Source organism: Stegodyphus dumicola, chromosome 1, assembly GCF_044657685.1.
Source record: "Stegodyphus dumicola isolate Sdum_Otavi_A_Nest chromosome 1, ASM4465768v1".
Taxonomy (NCBI): Eukaryota; Metazoa; Arthropoda; class Arachnida; order Araneae; family Eresidae; genus Stegodyphus; species Stegodyphus dumicola.
The window spans coordinates 94,360,679-94,384,961 of NC_140768.1; the positions used below are offsets into that span (position 1 = coordinate 94,360,679).

A 24,283-nucleotide genomic window follows, 5' to 3' on the forward strand; every position below is an offset into this window, starting at 1 on the left:
GGTCACATTTGTTTTCAGAATTAATGTTCAAAATTTAGTTGCATATGCATTAAATATTGAAACACAGACTCTAAATATTTTCTAACATATTTTTTAATTGCATACAAATTAAAAATCATTAAAATATTACTTGAATAAAATAATTTATTTAAAAACTGTTAGTTAATAATTCCCATAATAATTCATATACTCGAAAGTTTTGTTGCATATTTCTTAATATGATATTATTTACCAGAATTTTTTGTTTTAAATGAAATAAATCGTAAGAATTATCGTCTGTAGTTGGAAAATATTACTTTTTTAGAAAAATATACTAATAATTCTATATTTGAAGTTAACTAGGAAAGATGCTACAGATTAAGAACAAGTTCTGTTAGAAATTTAATAATTCTTCATTTTAAAAGTGGTAAAATTATTCTAAACCTAAAAAAACTCCATAAAGTAACATGTTCAGTTATCTCGAATGCTATATGAAGATCAGAACTGCGTGGAACTGTTGGAAATGCCCAAAAATCTGGACCTTCTTATAAGCTAACACGAAGGAATCGGAGATTTATCCTACCAATAATCAAACAAAATCCAAAAATTAAAGCGGTTAAATATACAGGAAATTTCGAAGAATGATTTGTAAAAGAAATTACTAGCCTGAAACTGTTAGAACAGTCACTTAGGCACATAGATACAATGGGCGGTCAGCAAGAAAAAGATTCTTTGTCAACTAGCATGCAAGCAAAGAAATGTCTGGTGTCCGCAGAATTCAACGTAAGCAAATGTTTATCCTGTAGATATTTAAACATGACTCAAGATTTAATATATTTGCTTCCAAAGTCATTTTGCTAATATTTATTAACTGATGTTTGCAAGTAAAATTGAAGAACACAAGTGTCTGAAAACAAATGTGAGCCATTGTATGTTACTCCTTTGTTTCTGGTAGGTAGCCTCCCTTCGCAATATTTACATAAATTTCCTATACCACCAATTTGTTATTGCAAATCCCAGCCCACAAAAGTTTTATGAATTAGTAAGGTTGTTATTTAAAAATAACCACTTATTTATGATTTCATCCTCATATAACATGTTTCATATGTAATTCATGGAGTAAATTTTGCCACATGTATATGTTTTTGAAATTTATTTAGACTTCTATTCAGTTTCTAAAAATGATACATCATTAGTATAAGAAGGTTTAAATAAGTTCAAATGTGATAGCTAATTAGATTAAACCTCATAAATAATATCGTATTGGCCTGCGCGGGTTTACATTCTGCAATTGGTAACATGACCAGCTAGCCGGGCGGAAGATCCTGTCGTTCGAATCTCGGTGAAGGTATAGATTATTTTTCCTGTTTCTCCCTCCAAAAAATATCTAATGATTCTTCTCAGTTTGCGATAGTAATTTTTGAACAAGCTTAGTAAAATAAACTTTTATTCAAATTTTTCGAGTCACATTTTAAATAATTACATTCCTGTGCAGCAATGCAAATCAAACAATTAAGAAAGTTTATTTTAACAAAAATTTTTACGTCCATAGTGAATGATCAAAAAAAAAAAAAAAAAAAAAAAAAAAAAACTTTCTTGGTGTAAATAAGGATGCTAAATTAAAATTCTGATTGGGAAACCGAAAAATAGCAATAAGTAAGCATAGATGAAAGCCATATAAATTGCAAAAGATTTTTAGAACTATCATAACATTAAAATCTCCAAATCTGAGTAATCTTTGCCGTGTGCGAGTCATAACAAAATGAATATGCTAAATAAATTTTCATACATGTCAGGTTTTTACCATTTTTTAAATTAAAGGTTTTCAGAATTTTTATTTCATCTTTTATTTATTTTTTTAACTTGTTGGAAGGAGATAGTCTAGCCTGAATTCTCCTAAAATTTTAAAGAAAATTCAACCATGGGGTTTACTTTTTTTAAAATTTACGATACTAGTGAGAATATCCACTCTACAACGGTCCCACCAGCGGCCGTCAAAACACCTGACTTGTGTTCGATTCCAGGTGAATGGACTGTCTGCATGGGCGTTTTTGTGGTTTTTCCCATGTGTAACGTGTATACGAACAAATATCCCTAAGAAAATCCTACATGAAAAGACCCCTCCCTTTACGCAGTGGTGCTTTGCCATAATTTTTCCCAACAAATTAAACCACTCAACAACGATATCACTGACTTGCGTTATTCAAACAACGTAAATTGTTCGAAAAAACGTTCAATGTGTCCACTTGTATAATTAAAATTACGTCCAAACTCTCATAAGATTAAAACCAAAAGGAATTTTGTATATAGAATTTGTATTATTATTAACACAATGACAAAACAGCTTGGTAATTGAAAAAGTAAAGTTGCACTACTTCGTTCAAATTAAAAATGTCGGCTAATATTTGTCGTACAGAAGTGAAACTTTTTAAGTTTTATTTTTTATAATAACAAAATTTTTTGAAATATAAGTATGCGAACCGAAGGAATATATATAAAAAGTTAGATTTTGCAATTTTTACAAACTTGATCACTTTCAATTTTAAAATGCCAAAACGTAAATTTTTGCGTCATTTATAACATTTTTGCAAATGGAAGTATATGTCTAAAACCAAGCATTGCAAAAATAAAAGCCGAGTACGAACTTTTGTGAATACGATGTTTATACATCCTTTGAATTCGAATAGATTTCCTTTTCTAAAAGTAGGTTATAAGCTTGCGTATGAAACATATTTTATGATTTTACTACCATGTGATTTTTATTTGGACTGTATAAGAACTAGAAAGCCCGGCGGTCATACGAAATGATCGCTGTTCTAGATATTATAAATTGTAATTAAAATGATTTGTGCAAAGGCGTCTGCTAATTCAAACTGAATTACCCAGGGCAGGCGGCGAGGACGCCCCTTTGCTTACTGCCCCACGGGGTTTCCCCCTTCTACTTGCTTAATTGCTTAAAGTAGAGTGCAATGAAGGAAACCACTTGCGGTACATTTCTTAAGAGCCACCGCTAGCTCAATAAATAAAGGTGATTTAAATAATAAAATGTTAATTCACATGTCAAAGATCTCTTTGTATAACATTTCTTGTGCAGCTCTTTCCATCATTTTTAAGCTCGCCTTGCAGAGGACCATCCATTATTTTTAATTTTACGTCCGTTCTTTCACGAACTCTTGAACAGGCAACATAAAGTTGTCCGTGTCCAAATGCAGGCTCAGGTAAAAAATTGCCAACACGCTTAAGCGTTTCGCCCTGAGACTTATTGATGGTCATAGCAAAGGCAAGTTTTACAGGAAATTGTCTACGTCTCGATTGAAGATGCAACCCTGTGCCGTGGCAACCTCACCCCATTGGCTAGTACAGTTACGCAAGCAACCAATAAACTATCGGCGACAAACAGACACTTAAGCCGCATATATACATACATATATATATATATATATACATATATATATGGGGTGAAGTAACATCAACTTCTCCGAAACGGCTGTCTTCCAGGCTTAGCGAAGCACACCGTTGAATTCCGCAGGTCCGTGGCACGCCATTTTGACCATTCGCGTCTTCGTGGGACTTTAATTAGCCGATATATTAATTAAAAACTAATTTTTCGCTGCGTTTTCCCTACATTTTCCACTTTCTTTCTTGGGTTTTCCCTATTAGAGGGATTTGGTTAAGTGACAAATTCTTTTTTCTCGAATATATACGGAACGGCGCCGAGTTGAAATTCGAGACGCGTATCTTCGGACTCCAAAACATTCTCCGAATCCATCGATATCGTTCTCATTTTCGTACGACTTTAATCAGCCGAGATATTAATTAAAAACTGCGGAAACGTTAATTTTCGCGCTCATTTTTCCGAGTGGCAACAATAAACTATCGGAGACACACACTTTAGCCGGTTATATATATAAAGATGTACAAAAATTAAAACTTTATTTATAAACATTAAAGGAAATTCCATAAAATTTGAAAAAAATAACTCTCAGGAATTTAAAAAATACTTTAGTTTACAGGTACAGGTAAAATTTAGGCTATTACCTGTGTAGCACCATACATGATTGAGGTACTGCTGTGCCTAATATCTTACTGTTAAGCTTTTCTGTCCGAATTTGGAATTCTGAGGGGCAATACCCAGAAGGTCTCCTACCCTGAGGATTCGAATAGGAATCCTTCAGTACAAAGCTAACCACTATCTCATCTGGGGACTGTTTTAGCTTACAACATGCTATTAATTTTTAAAGATGTTAATAAAGTGATAAATGCTGATGAAATTGAACTTAGTGTACATATTGATATTGTCAAATTCTTTAAGGTGCTTGGTAACTGTTCAATGGTATATCGCTTCGAAATATTTTAAATAAAACAGCAAGCACGTTACCTGAAATCCAGGCTACTACCAACTCTGTATACAAATTATTTATTATATTCTCTATATTCGAAGAAATTTTTGGTATCTTCCCCAGTAATCAATATGTATATTGCAGGCTCCTCAATTCTTAAATTCCCAAACTGAATTTAATGAAATTTGTATGAATAATTTTTGTATATATTTTTTATGTTATTTGTATTTTATATCTTATCATCTGTATTTTCAGCAGATATCTGTTCTACAGTATATATTTGTATGTTACTTTATCAGGACTTGTATTCCTCTTGATTTGCTTTGGGAACATGAATGGTCCTGAATAGGAACAGGGAGCTTACTCAAGCTATGTTCAAGAAGGTGTGAAGTAGACAGCACACGCAGGAAGGGTATACGAAACCCTTTATTTTCTATCTTTACAGGTATTTCCGAACTTCGGGATACAGAGACCAACCACTTGTGGTCTGAACGTAAGAATATAAAAACTACTAACTAAAACTCTAACTAAAATTAACTTTGAATTAGTATACAAGTGCCTAGCACTAAGATTGGCCTGTGTTTAAAGAAAGGTACGTATGTAGTACGCCGAGCTGCTAAAACTACGATACGTCTGCAATTATCAAGAGGGCTAAACCTCTGGCCTTGAAGGCAACCAGCAACAGAGCAAAAACTCGTAAAACTACAATGGCAAGCGGCTTGCTTCCAATAACTCCTTCCTCTCTCTCTTGGCAAAAAGCCACAACTTAAGTACTTGGCGTTAGCAAGACAATTTGCATAAATAAGCTAAAGCTTTTAATTCTGGCCGGAAGTAGAAAATAAGAAGTGATAGTAAAGATTTAAAATAAAATAAACGTTAGTAAAACTTAGGATCCTTACAACTTCTGTAGTTCCTTTGTATAAGAGATTCCAAGTGCCGTTTGTGTTTTACACTGCCTGTAAATGCTTTCTGCACAGATATGTACCTATCTTGATCACCAGTTCGACGACTCTGGGCTTTCTTGCCTTCGATATAACTTAGCTTAATGCTTCTACATTTGAGCCGTGTTTCAATCTTTTTCAAAATTAAATTTAAAAAAAAAACTATTATTATGTATTTATTAGGTCATTTCTAGTAATCATTTGCAAAGTTCTAGAATGTTCTACATAGCAGAGGGTAATTTCTTTCCCTCTCGGTTAATTTTAGTTATTTCAACACATACAAAGCGTTGCATTTCTCTTCAGAAGTACAAAATTGGTATTATGGGGCATAAAGTTGAATTTTGATAATTATTTTACCAAATAAAGAAATGATGAATTGAAATTACATAATTAATAATGTATCGCATTAATTTTTATTACTTAAGCTCAGTATTTATTACTATATAGGTCTGCTAAAAGCTTTCGTTCGGTAAAAATACGAAATAGTATATATTTCTTGTTTCAATTTTTCAGATATTTATTACTTTTTAAAAATAGTTTTATCATGAGCGAGGGAAATTTGAGAAATAATAATTCATAATGTAAAACACACAAGGGTGAGAAGTAGTAGTTTGTAACAACTGACTTCTGCTATGTTTTAATAATTAAAACATGGAACATTTTTCAATCGATATGAAGTTACAATATTCAACACTCATTACAGATTGCTTAAATTTTCTAATGGGAAGCATTAAAAATTAAAATAAAATTTCAAGTACACTATTAGAAGTTATTATAGCTTATTAATTCTGTGTTTTATTTTCAGGATTTTAAAAAGTATAATACACTCCACATTCGCTACTTTAAGCAATATTGGATACAACTTGATGCAAATAATATTAAATCTTATCCGTTGTCGCTATAATTCCTGTCATATTTAAATTAATCATAGTCATTAAAAAGACCAACTATTGAAGAAATTTTGTTTTCTTCACTTACTCATCATACTTAACATACATACTAGACTTAATCACATACTATGATTATTAGCATAGTATGATGATTTTCCAATAAGGCGCTGAAAGCAAATTGAAATTTGAGACTTTATAGTGGAAATGATATATATAACCATGAAAGGTACATAGCTTTATGAGATCATTTTAGTACAGAAAATGTTAAAGGAATTAGTTAAAAAGTGTCGTAAAGAAATATCTGCTTATATAAATTCATATTAATACCAAAAGGAGGCACAAAAAAAGGTAATCTCTTCTCAGCGTCCTTTTAAATATTCAAACTTTAAGGTAAAACATTGTTGACAGAAATGCAATTTGTAAAAGAGTTGCGATTTATTTCAAAATGATAGAATGTATATAGATAGAGAGAAAAAAGCCGTTAATGAGTACATTATTATCGCCAACCAACACAACTTCACCAGAACTATCATTACCGAATAAGTCCAGATTCTTATTAGTGATTATTGCTTTCAATTTAACATTCTTTTACTCAGAAAACAAGCGTTATTTCTTTGTTACCATTTTCTTCCTTTTGCTTCAAAAAAATCTTAAAATGAACAATTATAAAGGACCATGTGAATTTTTTTACTTTCAAAATTATTACAGGGGAGTTGATGTCTCGCAGGAGGACTAGATCTTAAAAGTACAGATATCATTTTCTGCAAACGTTACGATACGTTACGATAACAGAAAGAATAGAGACTTATATGAGTTCTTCGAAAATGAAAATTTCTTTATAATTAATGCTCTTCTAAGGTAAAGCTTTGGATAACATAAAACTGATGTGCTTCAGAACGTTTTAACGCTGAACTTTAGCACAAATTCAGATAAAAATTTGATATGAATATTTTTACAAGTTTTTAGCAGTAATAAAAATTTCTCTCTGATAGAGAGGTTATATTTAAAATGATATTTTAGCTCTTTTTTATATTATGAATATTTTATTGGTTATGTCAGTAAGAACATGAACTGCATAATAAGACATAATAATATTTTTAAGAAAGGGCATAAGGTTTGACTATATGTCCAATATTAGGCAGGGTTCTAAACCCTACCTAATATTGAACCAGCTAAATATAAATCAAAGGCGCTTACAGCACACTTTGATTTCAAGCCCATTTTAAACAGAAATTCTTTTTAAGTCAAGAAACAATGCACAAAAGAAATAATGTTCATTATTTTAACTACTTTGCATTTAAATGCCGCTCATCAAACACATACACACAAATATGTTCTTGCTTTTAATCAAGCTGAGCTATGAAAATAAAATTGTTTTATAATTGCAAATTAATGCTCTGTGTAAAATGCTTAAATAAAACATACATTAACTTAAGTGTTATACCTCTTTCTTGTATGATCTCTTAACCTGCGTGAACAAAAAACAGTGTGGAGTAAGCAGCTATTTTAAAAATCATTAATGAAGGCTTAAATGAATTCCTAAAGTTTGAAGAAATTACACGTAATTAAATTTATCAGAAAGTAAATAAGACAAAGATAATTATTTAAAATTTTGATTATAAAATAAAACTCAATGTTCTAAAATAATTAAAATTTATTAACTTTTTAATCAAAAAGGAACTTTTTATACGTTTGTTATGTTGAAAAATACAACTGAAATCCAAATATGATTTAATGCAACAAATAATAGCTAAGCAGAACTTATGCCAAGTATAATTCCGCTCTCGCTTCTCTTAACTCGCGAGTGATCAAGCAAAATTTTCCAATGCTAAATGTTTAATATAATGAAGGGGAAAGAGAGAGTTCCTAAACCTCTAAGAATTATGAACATGAATATATTGTTGCGAATTTTGTACATAGATAAATAATTTTAGTCCAATTATATGTGGAATTGATGTGTTTTTTCCTGTGTAATGCAACATGAAAATCTAGAGAGAGAAGCTATACCGGAAAAGAATACAGGGGCTAATACTTAATTGTGGTGCCCAACCTTTGGGCCTCTCGCGGGCACATTTTTGCGTATTGCGAGCACATTTTGGCCTATCACGAGCATATTTCCAAAACAGAAAAATTTTTGTTAAACATATTTCCAATCTTATGTGATACATCTAAAATATTAATTTCGGCAAATGGTTTTGAGATGAATAATAATATGGGTTGAACTTTATGGAAATCAGATAAGCAGAGTTCAAAATTATTTTTCAGTGCATTTAGGTTTTCCAAGTATTTATCTATTTCAATTGCCTTGTGGTTATTAATATGGTTGATAAATTCTGAAAATTGGTGAAATTTTTTTCTTTCATCTGATTTATCCAGAAATTTTACTTTATCAGAAAAGCAGTTACAATCCCAGTCAATTGAAAAAGGATTTTTTCTTTTCCCTGGAGATCTTCGTTCAGTTTGTTCAGTTTAGCTCTTATATCCGTGAGAAAATACAGATCGGATAACCAATTATTATTGTCCAATTCTTTATAACTTTCGTTTCTGGATTCCAAAAACTGCTTTACTGGTGAAAGAAGTTCTACAAATCGTTGAAGTACTTTTCCCTGCTTCAGCCATCTAACATTGGAATGAAGCAATAAGATTCCATGTTCGCTATAAAGTTCATCAGTGCGCAATCAATTATTTTATAACGTCTTGCAAGATATCTCTCATGACTATAAATGCTTACCATATTTTAAAAATTAAGAAATATAAGTGAATGGTTATTTTTAAAATATTTTTTGTTTATACTATCCAATCGGGCTATCGAGCACATACAAAACGATCAGCGAGCACACTTGTGCTCGCTGATACCGGGGGCGGCAAGGGTTTTGGTGATTAATTGTTATCGCTAAATTTTGCAAGAAATCGGCAAAAGTCTATAAACTTGGCAACCGTTTGGCGACATATTGGTCTGGTCCCTCTATTACCGTAATAGGAATTGTAATTGAATAAATGTAATCGATCACTATATTAGCTGTAACGGTAATTCGACCCTCATTTTTTCTTCCAGTACTTTCGAGAAGCTGAAACTGCTAGAAATATCTCGGCGGCTGGGTGAAAACTATATAAAGCCAGAGAGAGCATCTGTTTCCAATTATTGTGTTAGCTGTTAGCTCAGCGTGAATTCTGAGTACTATGTCTGGCTTAGCTGCGCTTTGCATTGCATTGTGCTTAGCATTCTTAGTAGTTTGAAGCTTCCCTAGTGATTGCAGTGATACTGTGAAGATTTATAAAAGTATTTATGCGAGCTTTTTTTGTCGAGATTGAAACTGAAGACTTCTATAGTCTTTTAAACTTTTCTTTCCAAAGCTCTGCTCTAACTCCCCGAAGCTTCGAAATCTAATCTCAGGTTTTTAGGTAGAGTTTGAGGAATAATCGCTGCGTCTGCTCTCAGAGAAGCGGCGAGATGGCGGGCCTTGTCTTCAGAATACCATCTACTCGCGTCCGCCACTATAGAAAATTTTGTCTCATACACTTGCCAGGAGGTCTTAACGTTATATGTGGGTAGCTTCAGAAAGAGAGACGAGAAGACATGGGTAAAAATTTAAAACCATAAGAACAGCTTCCTGCTGTCGCTATGCATTTCTTTTCGTAGTCAACGTCTGCGGACATGAGTTCGAATGCCACTTCTGACACCAAAAAGTGTTGCGTGAGTACTAAAAGTGTTCGTGAAATAGTGTCTCTGTAGAAATAGTGTCTGTCTCCAATCACTATGGTTTCAGCGGTGCAATATTTGCATACCCTTATTAGCTTAGTGCTTCGGTTATAACGTCCTAAGTGCTATATCGCATATCATTCATATTAATCGATTATTGTGTTCATATTGAAGAGTTTTCTTTTAGAATTAATTGATATAAAACCAAAAATAACATACAAAGGAAAGCCACTTTCTTGTTTTGCTGAAAATGCAATCAATACAGAAGCAACAATAATTCAAGCTGTTATGGTATGTTCATTATTTTCATAATACAAAGAAATTATTGGAGTGGTACCAATACTTAATATGACTGCTGAAGATGAATTAGATATATGTATAATATAAGCAATTAATTCATTATTAAAATTAATAATAATGCACATTCTATATAGCATATTGTCTTTTGTACCGTATGCAGAAAAGGTTAGTGATTTTAAACAGTGTATGAAATGTATGATCGAAAAACTAGTGTTAAGAAAACATTAGCATTTCTATGAAATATTATAATCTATAATTATGTGGTACTTAATTGTGTAATATTAAAAAACACTAAATATTTTTTATTGATTGCAAATTGCAGTTTTATTACTTTTTGTTTAGTATCTATTCTTCCAAACACTGTGTAATTCGCGTTTTTTTAAATATGTGTGTGTGTGAATATAGCAAAGCCTCGAGGGCTATCTGCCTAAGATGAGGGATGCCTTCGTGGAGGGCTTTCTAAGGGAAACTGGCTCGTATACACGTTACACATGGGGAAAACCACGAAAACACCCACGCAGCCAGCCCGTTCGCGGGATTCGAACCTCGGACCGAACTACCAGGTGTTCAGCGACGTTACCGCTCGGCCGCTGGTGGGCCCGTTTTTGTAAATAAATATTGCCGTTATGTATGTTTATTAGATTATCTCAATAAATAAATGTTGGAAATTAGGTTTTATTTTTTATTAAATTTAAGTATGTTCTATTTTCTTCGCTTACTTTTTATGTGCTTGTAATAACAAAGAAATTCATAATGAATAGAAACAAAAAGTTTCATCGTGTGCTATTTAAAGAAGAGCTTACTTTAACGTACTTAGCTTACCATCGTATACTATATATTATTTCAATTATTTCTGTACAGTAACAAAAAGGTTAGTTACTGATTATAAAAACTGCATGAAATAATCATTGTAATCTACAACTATTCTAAAATGTAGAAACTAAAAATAAGTAAATACTTTAACATATGATCGAAAGATATGGTGTTAAGAAACATCGGCATTATTAGTAAATACTGCAATCCATAATTATTGCACTTTTAATTGCTTACTATTTACTAAACATAAATTTTTCTTATTAATTGGAAATTTTGGTTCTGTTACCTTCCTTCTGCTATTTATACTTTCAAACACTACTAGTTCATGTTTTTTCTTTAATAGTGCTGTCATGTATGTTGTATTTTAGGTTATTATTTCATTTTAGATATGAATATGGGAAGTTATTAGATTTAGGTATATTTTTGATCACATTTATTAACTACTTTATACTGTCTTTCGTTTGCATATCTTGGAGATATAGAAGTTAATGGTTATATTTTTTACTGTGAAACGAGAATAAATTTATTTATACTTGAGTTCAGGTAAAATACTGATTATGTTACCTTAAGAAAGTCTTCCTAATTTATCACGACAATTTTACGGCAATTTTCAATATCTCTGAGATTTAACAGAAATAAATGTGATAATGCTGTTATCAAAAACGCTCTTTTTTTACCCGCATATGTATATCTTTACTTTTATTTATGTCTAATTGAGTTTTATTTACTTAAAACCTACTATTAATCTTATATATTTATAATAACCACTTTCATAATTACTCTCATTTAAGGGAAAAAATGATGAAATCTTAAATAATCGTAACTTAGAATTTAAGTTATTTAAAAACTATAGTTTAAAGTACTGAAAAGAATTAAAGCTATTACTAATTATGCATATTTAGTCTAAAGAGAAATATAAAAACTATAGTTTAAAGTACTGAAAATAATTAAGGCTATTATTAATTATGCATATTTAGTCTAAAGAGACAAAACTATATTATCTGCTGGTTTTCAGGAAATGATAAAATATTTAAACTTTAGATAAATACAAGGAATACAAAATTTTAAAAAAGAAGAAAAATACATTAATTACTAAGCTTAATTTTCTGCATAAATCAATCTGTAACACAAGGATATAATAACGACATTTTCACAACTGTTGCAAAACGGTGGAATTTTGCGAACAATTAGGCGTCTTTAAGACGTCATGATACAATACTTTCACAACCAAAATATCACCTGCGAAAGACGCGATAACGACGTCTATGCGACAAAAACCTCATCTGCAAAGACGTAATAAAGACGTCTTTGCAACGGTTATAAAACAGTGGAGTTTCGCGGGCATCCGAGCGTGTTAAAGACGACATATTGCAACGTCGTTATGACGTTGCTGTGCTACTTGGGAGCTATGTACAAAATTTAAAACAATATTTTCTGTGACTAAGCTTTGTGGATTGAAAAAAAGATGCCCTCTCTTCCCTCACTTCCCAAGGGCGGGTTAATCCGCTGATCAGTCGAATCTGTACCAAAACTAAAATATTTTCTCTCATTTGGGATGAAACTGTTTTTGATTTTGAAAATTCAGAAGTTTTTAAAATTGGTTTACTTTTCGGAATAATTAGATGACAAGGGAGCCCCCCTAGCTATGCACCTATTGAGGATGAATATTCTAAAGGAAGAATTCTTTATGAAGTGATTATGGTTTACCAAAATCCGAGCATTCAGAGTAGATACTCAGTTTGGGGCCGAAGAAATCCTTTCAGTTCCCATTTGTTTCTCCTGGAATTTTAATATTTACATGAAGTTTTACTGGTCTGGAATTTCTTGGAACGTTTATTCCATAGCTCTGAATAAGGTGTTAAGTTATAATAAAAATGATTTATTGTAACACAGCTATCTTAGAATAAAAATTGTCTGTTGCATTATAAAATTGAATTTAATCGTTTCTTATGAGAATGTACGCTATATGCCACTTTTATTTAATTCAGGTTTTTTAAATAAAACTTAAACGCAATTGATATGAATCATTATTAATTAGTTACAACATTATAAATTTCTGTTAAGAAAAAAAAATTCTTTTCAAAGCGAATTAATAGAAGTTTTGCCTTTTTAAATGAAAAATGATTATATTTATTCTCCATTCCAACCGCGTTTTTTAACTAAAGAGCTATTTTTAGCTAAAAATTTAATTTTTTACACTAAAATATGTAAAACTTGTGTTCTGAAAATGTCATCTTGCAATCCAGAGAGAATAAATAAATGCAATACCTAATGTTGAGAAACGTTAAAACTATATTGTTAAATAAAATCAATATTCAATTTTTTTAATTTATATTTCTTAAACCTGATATTTTTTGTGTCAAATTACGTAAATAAACTAACGGACTGCAGCCAAAGTAAAATTTTTAAGCTCTGTGTACACCTGAAAAACAAATGTATAGAAACATTTCAATATGAATGAAACCAGTTCATTCCTTCCAAGCAACAACCAATTCGTAAACAATTTCTTTTTGTTGCCAAATCAGGAAACATGACACTTCAAGTTAATATGTATGACGTCATTATTTAAATTTAGTGTAATATAGCTACTTTTTCCCAATATCAATAAAAGAATTAACGTGGCAATAATATATTATGTCAGTTATACTAATCTGAAACATAAAACAGCAGGTATTTGTTTAAAATGTTGATATTAACGAAAGCTTTTCGACATACAATGAAGCCACATGCAATCACGTGCTTTCGTCAGCGTTAGAACATGACCTTATATAGCCTAACCAGCGGCCAAGCGGTAAAGTCGCTTAACACTGGTAGTTCGGTCTGAGGTTCGAATCCCGCGAACGGGCTGGCTGCATGGGCGTTTTCGTGGTTTTTTCCGATGTGTGACGTGTATAAGAGCCAGTTTTTCTAGAAAGTCCTCCACGAAGGCATCCCTCCCTTTAGGCAGATAGCCCTCGAGGCTTTGCCACGATCACATACACATGACCTTGTATAATATTAATAGGCTTAATGTTTGGCAATGCTATTTTTATTTTATATATTGTAAAACTTACAAATTTTTGCAAACTCTACGACTTGAAAGAGGGCAGTGGCAACACTTCTCAAATTAAAGAAGTTTTTTTTTTTTCAGCAGCATTTCCATGGTCTGCACTTGGGTGGGCGACCATCACCCGACAGCGCAGATTATAGACTTTGCAAGACCTGACTAAATATGTTTTGGACTTAGTGATTTGTGTGTTTTCATCTTCAATTCGTTACAGTTCCAAGTGTAAAATTATAACGTACTCCAAATATTGCAAGAAATATGTTCTCCATCTGGAAATAGGGGGAACTCAGGAATAATTCTGACTAATAGTTCTAATAATAGTTCTAGGGGAAATCCTGACTGAGTTTCTCCTAGAACAGCCCAAGCTCGCGCTTAAATCTCTCGCTTTCAGTTAAAGACTCTTTTGCTCGCTAGATAGCGGCACTCGTCCATGGATTCGCATTTTCAGCGTGAATAACGCCAGTGCCCTCGGACAAAAACTCCAAATATAGGTAAAAGCATATTTTGAATGTTAAATGCCTATTTCATCCTGATGACCAATGATCTGCTTTTACCAAAGCAGATTTTTGTCTCCAATTCGCTAGACTGTTGCCACTGCGAAAAATGAGTGCGAAAATTTGCATTTTGAGAGTTTTTAAATAATATCTCGGCTAACTAAAGTCATACGAAGGTCAAAATGCTAAAAATAACTTTCAATGAATTATGGCAATCTGGAGGTACCTCTCTCGACACTCAATTTCCCGCCATTTCGGCGGATGACACAAACAGACGGACGTGTACAGATACATATCAAAATATTAAAAAATCAAAAATATATCATTTGAACAAAGTTAAAAAAAGGTTATCATCTGAATAAAGTAAAGATACAGAATGCTACAATATTTACATCACGACAAATTTTTGTCATGATTCTTAAATTTTATATTTGATACTAATTATAGTAATTCAGAAGTCAAACAACAAAAATCAGCGTTATATTTACGAAATTTTACAGGACTAGTTTCGATGGTTTTACCATCAAACAACAAAAATCAGCGTTATATTTACAAAATTAATCCTGTGAAAATTTTGTAAATATAACGCTGATTTTTTGTTGTTTGACTTCTGAATTAGTATTTATTCGGCGTGTTATTGTGTCTTAACTAATTATAGTATAAGCAAAAATAAATAACTTACGACTAATATATTGAATCGTGTTTTAAATGTACTTAATTCATTACTTTAGCAGTACAAAGTGCAACTTTTGTTGATATGTATTGTTGAGGGCGTACGGGTTCGTAATAGAATGAATGCACAAGTCCGATAAAATGTTGATAAAATTTATTCTTATCGAAAGAAATATAACAGAATGTTGGAATTTTTCGCAGAGATATTCGTACAAGTGTTCAAAATACCACGTAGTAATAATCAGTAGGTATACTTCGAACTACTAAAACGTTAAATACAATCTACAGCGCAGAGAAAGCTAATCCGATCAACAATAACAACAGTAGCTAACTAAACAACTGAGATGAGATGTTCTCTCTCTGGTTTTTTATAGCTTTAAATCGGTCGCGAGATATTCTAGTAATTTCTCGAGATTTCTGGAAATCAAAAGAGTAGAATTACGGTTACAGTTAACATAGTAGTCAATTACATTTATTCAAATTAAATATAAATTACCGAGATAAACTTATTCAATGTTAAATTCACGTGATCCTGTATTTTTACTTTTTCGTCTTAGCTCTCTCTTAAAACTCGTCTCCCGCTGCACTGCACAGGGAAATAAAACAATTATAATTCTACTAACATTAGCTATCTAAATAAAAAGTTTGTAACAATATTAATGAATAAATGATATGATGAATTATATGATATATGTAATGATAAATGATATCGATAAATGTACTTTCGCAATCATCCACTTCGTCGATGATTATTGCACTTTTACAGTTTGGAAGATAACTGAAATATCTTACATTTGGTAGAGCGTCAAAAATTTCTTTGGGGGAGAATATCAGTAAATGAAAACCATAATATCCCCTGGACGCATTATACGAGTATTCTACAGAGTGTTTCATAGATCATGGCACAAACTTGGACGGGTGGTGGAGCGTACTAGAACATGCATTTTTTGTATAGGAATGTAGCGTCTAAAGTGGCGGGTTAAGGCAGGAACGCAAAAAAACGACATAAGAGGAAAATGTGTTTATGTACAAAATCATCGCAAAGTGCTTCTTTGCAGCAATAAAGTATTCACAATAAATGTTCAAAAAAGGGAACACTAACAGTAATAGGAACTACAGCTGTGATTGGCTGGCAATGCAACGGTAAAGGGCGGTAGTGAGTCGGACAAACCACGATCCGATGCATCAGAGCATCATTCGCAATTCTGATGTCGAGCGTCATGGGTGAGTTTACGCACGGGAAAAAGCTAAGGTGTATCTCATATATGGTGCTGCTAATGGGAACGGCGAAGCAGCGCTACGGTTGTACCAGGAACGGTTTCCGAACAGGCGTATGCCGAAGCACACAATGTTCGAGATCTTGCAACGGTCTCTGTGTGAAAACAGGTCATTTGAAGCCACCTCTGACACTAGGAGTGGAAGAAGAAGTACATGACAACCTCGCATTGAAGAATCCATCTTGAACATTGTGCATGAATCACCTCAAACAAATACAAGAACTATTGCACGTCGTCTGCAGGCTGAGTCATTCCATCCTTTGGAGAGTATTGCATGAAAATGGTTTGCACCCATACCATTTGCAGAGAGTCCAAACCTTGCAAGAGGCAGATTACTCTTTTTGAGTTCATTTCTATCATTGATTCTTGCAGGAGTGTGCGGCGCAGGCGGATTTCCCATCGGATGCGCTATTCACGGACGAGGCAACTTTCTCACAGGACGGCATCTTCAATAGCCAGAACATGCACGTGTGGGCAACTCATAATCCACACGACACACGTTCACATGCACTTCAAACCCGCTTCTCCGTGAATGTGTGGTCGGGTATTGTTAAAGACTACCTCAGAGGCCCATACCTCTTACTTGCACATTACAAATGGCTTATGTTATCATATTTTTCTGCAAGAGGTGCTACCGGAATTGATGCAGGATGTTCCGGCTGTCATTCGAGGTCGCATGTGGTTCCAGCATGATTGTGCACCATCCCATAACCACGTGCGAATCCGCAGTTACTTGGATGGGACATTTCCGGTCTGATGGATTGGCCGTGGTGGACTCGTTCGATGGCAAACCCGTTCGCCAGATTTATCCAGCTTGAATTTTTTTATGGGGCCATCTGAAGAGCATCATTTACGAGACTTCCGTTGACTCACTAGAGGACCTCATTGCACGACTATCCATTGCGGCTGCAAGCGTGCGCGAAATGCCTGTCGTTTTTCAAAATGCTCGTGAATCCCTTTTGCGACGTTACCAAGCATGTATTACTGCTGGTTGTCGCAATTTTGAATATTTATTGTGAGTACTGTATTGCTACAAAGAAGCACTTTGCTTTGATTTTGTACATAAACACATTTTCCTCAATGCTCATATTTTTTGCTGTTTGCTGTCGATAAGATTTCGTGGCAATAATTTAAAAAGTGATTTGGACACAAAAGGGAGTTTCGAAACTAAAGGCACCTCTGCTGTTAATAAAATAAATTAAAAAGAAAGTGAAATGTAATGCATTCTAAATTTCATCTAAAACTGAAACGTAGGCTGTACCTTTACAATCTGCGACTTTATGGCATAACGTTACAGCTAAATTCCTTCCGTCAGATTAATAAAAAAATTACATTTCGTAAAATATGATGGTTATCTTCCAAAGTACATTCTCATGATAAAATGTTTCATTGTTTAACTGAACAAACGTTATTCTTATGTAAACCATATGTAATATATACTTTGCATGGAAAAGTAAATATTTAAACTCGTATAAGTTGCATGAAAAAGTAAATATTTAAACTTATGTAAGTTGAATGGAAAAGTAAATATTTAAACTTATTCCGAAATTTGAATATACAGTATTTCCTTGTAAAATGAGAGACACTTGCTCCGCTATGGCGATCGTTATGCTAATCGCTCGTTATGCAGGATATAGTTTTCTAAAGATTACTAGTGAAATAATTTTAATCCTTTCTCAAACTCGACCCAGAATTACGAAATATCATAAAAAAATATTAGAAATATTGAAAACACCATTATTTTGGGAAATAGCATGAATTTGTGTCTATTAAAAAGGTTTACATGCACTCTGTATGCTCACACTTTCATAGTTTTTTAGTTCAGTTCAATCTAAATCTTAATCTTCAATTTGAAATTAAAGACTATTCATCATTTTTACACGTCTGCTTTTGGTTTTATGAGAAGTTTAGATTTTAAAAAGTTTCTAAAATGCTTAATAAATTATCTAAAGTATTCTTTCATCTTTCTCTTGTTCAGAATGATATTCTGAGGTAGTGTATCACAATCCATTAAGCAGATCCATTATGATCATCTCAGCTTATTGAGATGCTACTGTCCCGCTGTGACCTGCACATCATTTTTGCAGTGGTGTTCACAATTAAAAGAATTTACATACTTTGTCCATTTCCTCAAAGTACTCAATAAAAAAACTTCTAAAAAATTATGTTTTCAAACAAAAGCAGCAAATCTTAAATACCGTAAGCGCAAGTGTACACGTGCATGTGGCGGATCATTTAGCAAAAAAGCTCACGTGGCATTTTCCAAACTTAGTTTCGCTCATACTTCTCCACGACCTCAGTGTTTTTTGTTTTTTTTTTCATTTATTAACCATCTTTTTTTTTTATTTATTTAAGTTTAATTTAATTGAATATTTAATTAAACTTTAAAGCAGATAGTTAAAGTAAATAATCACTAATGTTTGTATTCTAAGAAGTGAAGAATCGTCTGGAGACTGGAAGCAGAATGGTCTTAAATGCAGAATATAATTCTCAGCGTCGTGCGTAAGGGACAGATAAAGCTTAAAGATACGGGATCCTTAGAGAAAAAGACTGAGTAATACCATTCAGGAGTCCCGACGACCAATGAAGATGAATCCATTACATCGATGCGTAAGAGCAGTGCAACAGCTTTTCGTCGCTCATGTGACATCCATGCGACCAAAAAGATGCAGAGGTTTTTAGGAGTTACTATTTCCCTAATATGGCATGAAAGAGATTTGTTTTCAAGAAGACCTGTTATGCTATGTTTAACCAGAAACTTCATTTAGCATGAGACAGAGAACATGAATACGGACAAATCAATCAGTAGAGAACCTTTCTCTTGATTCAGCCTAACCACTGATTCTTGACATACTTTTATCTAAATGAAACCAAGAACTCATGGCTTGTCATTTAGTAATCCAGAAAGCAACCAGTAAGGAAGCAAGGATTTCACGGCCTAGACAAGCGTTATGCTGGATAGACACACATATCTTCCATATCTCTGATAGAAGCTTTATAAATGCTACTCCCAGCAGTTGGGGGTCTCATTTCATTTTACAGACGATAATATTCGTTCACATAAGACTAATCTGATGTATAAGTTTCTGAAAATGAGCGTATTAACGGCATGACTAGTCAGACATCTGGGCACGATTACATTATCAAATGAGCCTAAGACACTGTTGAGAGAGCAAAAGCAAATCGTCTCCATTTTCCAGAACTCTCCAGAATTTAAAAACAGCGGTGTTTCAGGAATTGAACGAATTGTCCAGGTACTCGAAAAACTATCTAATTTCAGCAAACTATCTCTTTAAGTCAAGTTCCAGTGCCGTTGAGCTTTATGCACAATCTTAGGGGTATACCATGACTATTTTATAACATTTTTTTGTTTAACACTTGACTTGCTACAATAGACTTGAATAAAAATAAACTATCTCTTAGATATTCTCCAAGTAAGCAACGATGAAAACATGGAATTTTACTACTCAACTAGAGAAAAAACTGTAAACATTTTCTATGGCTTTTAAACTAAATTTATCTGAAACATTTTCTATGGCTTAAACTAAATGTATCTTAAAATTTTGCATGTCTTTTAAAGTAAATTAATCTAAGTTATTATCTACTCTAGTTTTCTTGTGGTTTTTATAAGAAACTTGTATAGTTTTATGCATTATTATATGGTATTCAGAGAATACATATATGAATACCATATAGTAAAAATTATACATATGAAGTTAGAAAACTCTAGATTGAGAAATGAATTTGTAAGGTTGTGTATGAGCTGTTACTTTGAGTCTTACAACCTTACTAGACAAGTAGAGAGTTATCGCTATATCTGAAAATGAGGTCACAGAAACTTGCGAAAGTTAAAGAAATCTTTTTATTAAACTGTAACAAAATAGCATAACTTGGGCTACAAATAAACCACTACTTCTGGCGATGGCGATGTAAATTATTCAATAACAGTTACTTAAACGTCGATAAAAGTGGTCTAAGACTGCATAGTCAAATAAATAATGTAAAAGCTTGCTCAACTAACTTTATCGGCGAATAAGTTTGAAGCAGTGGGCTGCAAGAGAATGCAAAAGCCAAGATAATTACATTTACGTACAGTTGATAGAATCTAACAACGCTACGGGAGTGCCAAAAGCTCTATCTCTCTCTTTAAAGTCCAATCTGCATCCTGGTGCGGAATGTGAAAACAAGAAGTTAAAGTAAAGATCAAAATCATAATCACTGATTAATTAACATAATTTCACAGTTTCATTATATAAGGTATTTTCTCTCTTCTTTCTTCATTCCTTTGTGGTCTAACTGGATAGCACGTCCGGCTAGCAATCAGAAGGTTCAGTGTTCAAATCCCGACGACGGTACTGAACATTTTTCTTGTTCTTGCTTCGATATAACCTAATGACTCTATAAACGTTTCGCGTAACGTGCATAAACCAAATGACTTTACATTCTCAATGGCATAAGGACGTTCTTTAAATTCTTAAAATATTGACAATAATAATCATAAAGCAGATTACATACAAGCGAACAATTGATTACCACCCAGATCTCCCTATATGGACTAATCCTTCCTATTTTTAAGTATTTTTTAATTAACCTGTCATTATTTTTCTCTCTGTTTAAATGGAAGGAGACTAGTTAAAAGAGAGTACATATTAATAATCTAAAAACTGTGTAAAGCTCTGTTTATATATATAATATTATATTGCTTATGCGATGTTCAGGAAAGTAACCTATGATTTTAGGACAATTGGCTTCCAATATAAGCCGCTGAGCATTTCTTTGCAACTTGTAGAATTAAGTAATACTATTACCGGCACTTATATCATCGAACACTTACAGAAGAATCTGAGAAATATCGCAAAGTATCTTAATTAACAAGCAGAAGTACGATGGTTAGTCAAAATGTTATTTAATACTTTCCTAAAGGAAACAAAACGTAAAACATATATTATTACACTATTTTATTTACATGAATGTATTTTAGTAAACTCCTTTTCTACATCACCAAGTATGTTCAAATATTTATCGCAACGTGGAATGAGTTTATTTGTGCTTTGTCAGAAGAATTTGTCCGAACTTTCGATAACCATTCTTACGACACAATTTCAAATTCCCATCGAAATTACATCGTCTCAAATTCATAAAAGCTCAGGTGCATAGAAGTTTCTGTTTCCCTTCCTCTGAAAAATAATATTCATTTCCGGTCACGATTCGTCCAATTGATCATTTTCTTCTTTTGCATAATTAACTAAAATTACAAGAGATATTTGGAAATATAGCTTCTTGTGTTAGTCTGTCAAGGCAAGAAACACCCATCCAGTACACAATTTGCAAAAGTTCAGATGTTTTATGATAACATGTGCACGCTTCCGTTCCGTGCGAATATCCGATTTTGCTGCAGTTTTGTTCACCGTTATTCGCCTATTTTGTTGAATCAATTATAATATAATCGATCACAATATCCGTTAGAGAATTCTCGATTAACTCGCACAATTTTATCATCACCTACAGAGAAATTGTACAATCACTGACCACTTCAGACAAATGACAAATGACAAATGGTGATGGATCTCAATGAAGGCAGTCTTTTATGATACATGTTCTCAAGTCATGAAGCGCACTTCCAAGCTGACGTCATTTCAAAATGACAGGATGTATTCCCCACTGATAATGGCCTATCTCTTAACTGCCATCTTTCTCAGAGAATTTTGGACATTGCCGGCACGTTCATGAAAAACATTTATAGGGAAAAAAATATATTTTTCAGACGAGCTAAGTGCAACTTATTTTTTGACTTACATACAAGATATGTAGAAATGAATAAGAGAGAATGTAATAAAATACATTTTGAAGTTAGGGTTCCTTTATTTTATGAGCTCTGCGCATTTACCTTCGAAAATATACATACTTACAACATTTTTATTTTCCTTCCTTAAAGTGATACTAAATTTGAATTATATTTGGTTATCGTTGCTTTTATTGCTTTGCTATATTTGGTTATCAATAAAAATCAAAATGTTTGATTAATTAATCTTCTGGAAAAATATGGTTCAACTTATGTGTTAACTTCAAATTAAGAGCTAATTCTGCTATTTTAATTTTGTACCATCTTTTTCCTGAAGCTAAGCACAAAAATGCTTCTTAATCTAAATTTACTGAACTATGGTGTGTGAAAAATACGTGTTCTGCGTAAATTCCTAGGTTGCAGAATCTTTCTAAAGCCTTTCGTGCAGATAAGCGTTACCAGTTCCAGTTTCCGGCCGCATTTATTTTCGAACTTTTTTTTTTCTGCTTTCAGTTTTGCAAGTCGAAGAAACTATTTTATTTCTGGTCATTAGAAAGTAGTCTCGTGATTTCCCTTTTAACTTACCAAGCATTATTAATCTTAAATTCGAATTAACTTAAGCTCTTATTCATAATAATAATTAGAGTCTGCGGTTGCCAACCATTTATATGGAGTTTATAATTTAAAAAGTATAATGTCCTTTCTGCTTAAATTTCGATTGCAAATTATGCGATTTAAGAATGAATACTTCCCAGCCATACTGGAGGTAATAATAACTTATTGAAATATTTGCAAACAACAACAGTATGCATAATTACAATCACTGCAGAAACCATATGCTTGCTGATAACGCATACGATTCTACTGAACATAGTGATCATAATAGTAAATTTTGACTGAACTCTTCGGATATTGAGAGCATGCTGAAATTTGTGTGTGAGCAAGACTATAACACAAAAAACGAAAATTAAATTTTCAGTTATGAGTCAATTTTGTTGTTACCTGTTCGAACGTTACTACGGAGAGCTTGAGATTTCTCGACATGTAAGATTTTGAGTAACCCGAAAGTTTTTAATATTAATTATTTCTATAATATTACTTACTTGTAATATAATATATTTATATATAATATTATGTAATATACAAATAGGTAAAACAAACTCCAGGAGAGACAAAATCTCATTCTGTACAGATAAATACTCAAATAAGACCGCGGTAACTGAAAATAAGCCACAATATGATTTTAGAGGTGAGCATTATTAATGTCTTCGACAAATAGCTGTCCTTTTCTTGGTTTTCAATTAGATATTGACCAGCGGCTAATACAATGTTAATCTGCTAATCATTACCTGGGTAGGTGGCAAATCGAAGAATATCTAAAAATATTTAACCAAGACAAAGCCAGAAGAGTAAAGAAGTTTAAAGCGGAGAAAGAGGGGGATACTTACTCACGTAATTTATTATCGAGTGAACGAAGTCAGTTTCAAGCAAATAAGGACAAGTGTTGCATTTTATACTCTTGAAACTTTAAAATAATATGCGTCATCTACAAAGACCCATTTAAAAATAGGGTTAAGGATAGCTCCACGCTTAGTACATTTCTTAACCAGGAGCGATGTTGAGGAAAAGTGCAAAAGTAAGATTGTCTTTTTCTACCAAAAATGGCTTTTTCAGCATTAGTTTTCATCTCTGTGTATCCAGTTTTCTAATGCATGTATAATACGGAGGATCTGGAAAGGATTGCACTTATGCAAAAGACTTATACGAAATTTACACAAGGAACTGTTATTTCTTCTGCATACATTGTTCATATAATGTCGTGGAATATCATTCACATAATAACAGAAAAAAATGTGTCGATAGGAAAAAAAAACCTTGTCGAACAACGGCATGCAGATAAAATATCTGAGTGAAGAATAACAATGTGTCTACCTGTAGGGTATGATCTTATAATGTAACTCCCACTGAAAACTCCAGCGTGATGAATCTATGTATGACAGCACTTGGCCAAAGGCTTTAGCTGTATTAAGGAATAAAACTGTAATG

General features: G+C 32.7%; 1 protein-coding gene and 1 long non-coding RNA gene across 5 annotated transcripts in view; one reads left to right on the forward strand and one right to left on the reverse strand.

The window, feature by feature from the left end:
- Positions 1-24,283, reverse strand: part of LOC146999152 (uncharacterized) — a 102,386-nt gene that overhangs the window by 52,185 nt on the left and 25,918 nt on the right. The gene's annotated exons all lie outside the window — the stretch shown is intronic.
- Positions 1-24,283, forward strand: part of LOC118201820 (uncharacterized) — a 65,565-nt gene that overhangs the window by 2,988 nt on the left and 38,294 nt on the right. Inside the window, exon 2 of one of the 4 annotated variants that reach the window (XM_085817845.1) lies at positions 4,619-4,812. The exons of 1 other annotated variant lie outside the window; for it this stretch is intronic. The gene's annotated coding sequence lies outside the window, so the exon portion shown is untranslated. The remainder of the gene's footprint in view (positions 1-4,618; positions 4,813-24,283) is intronic. 2 more of the 4 variants (XM_085817849.1, XM_085817847.1) reach the window with 2 other exon arrangements.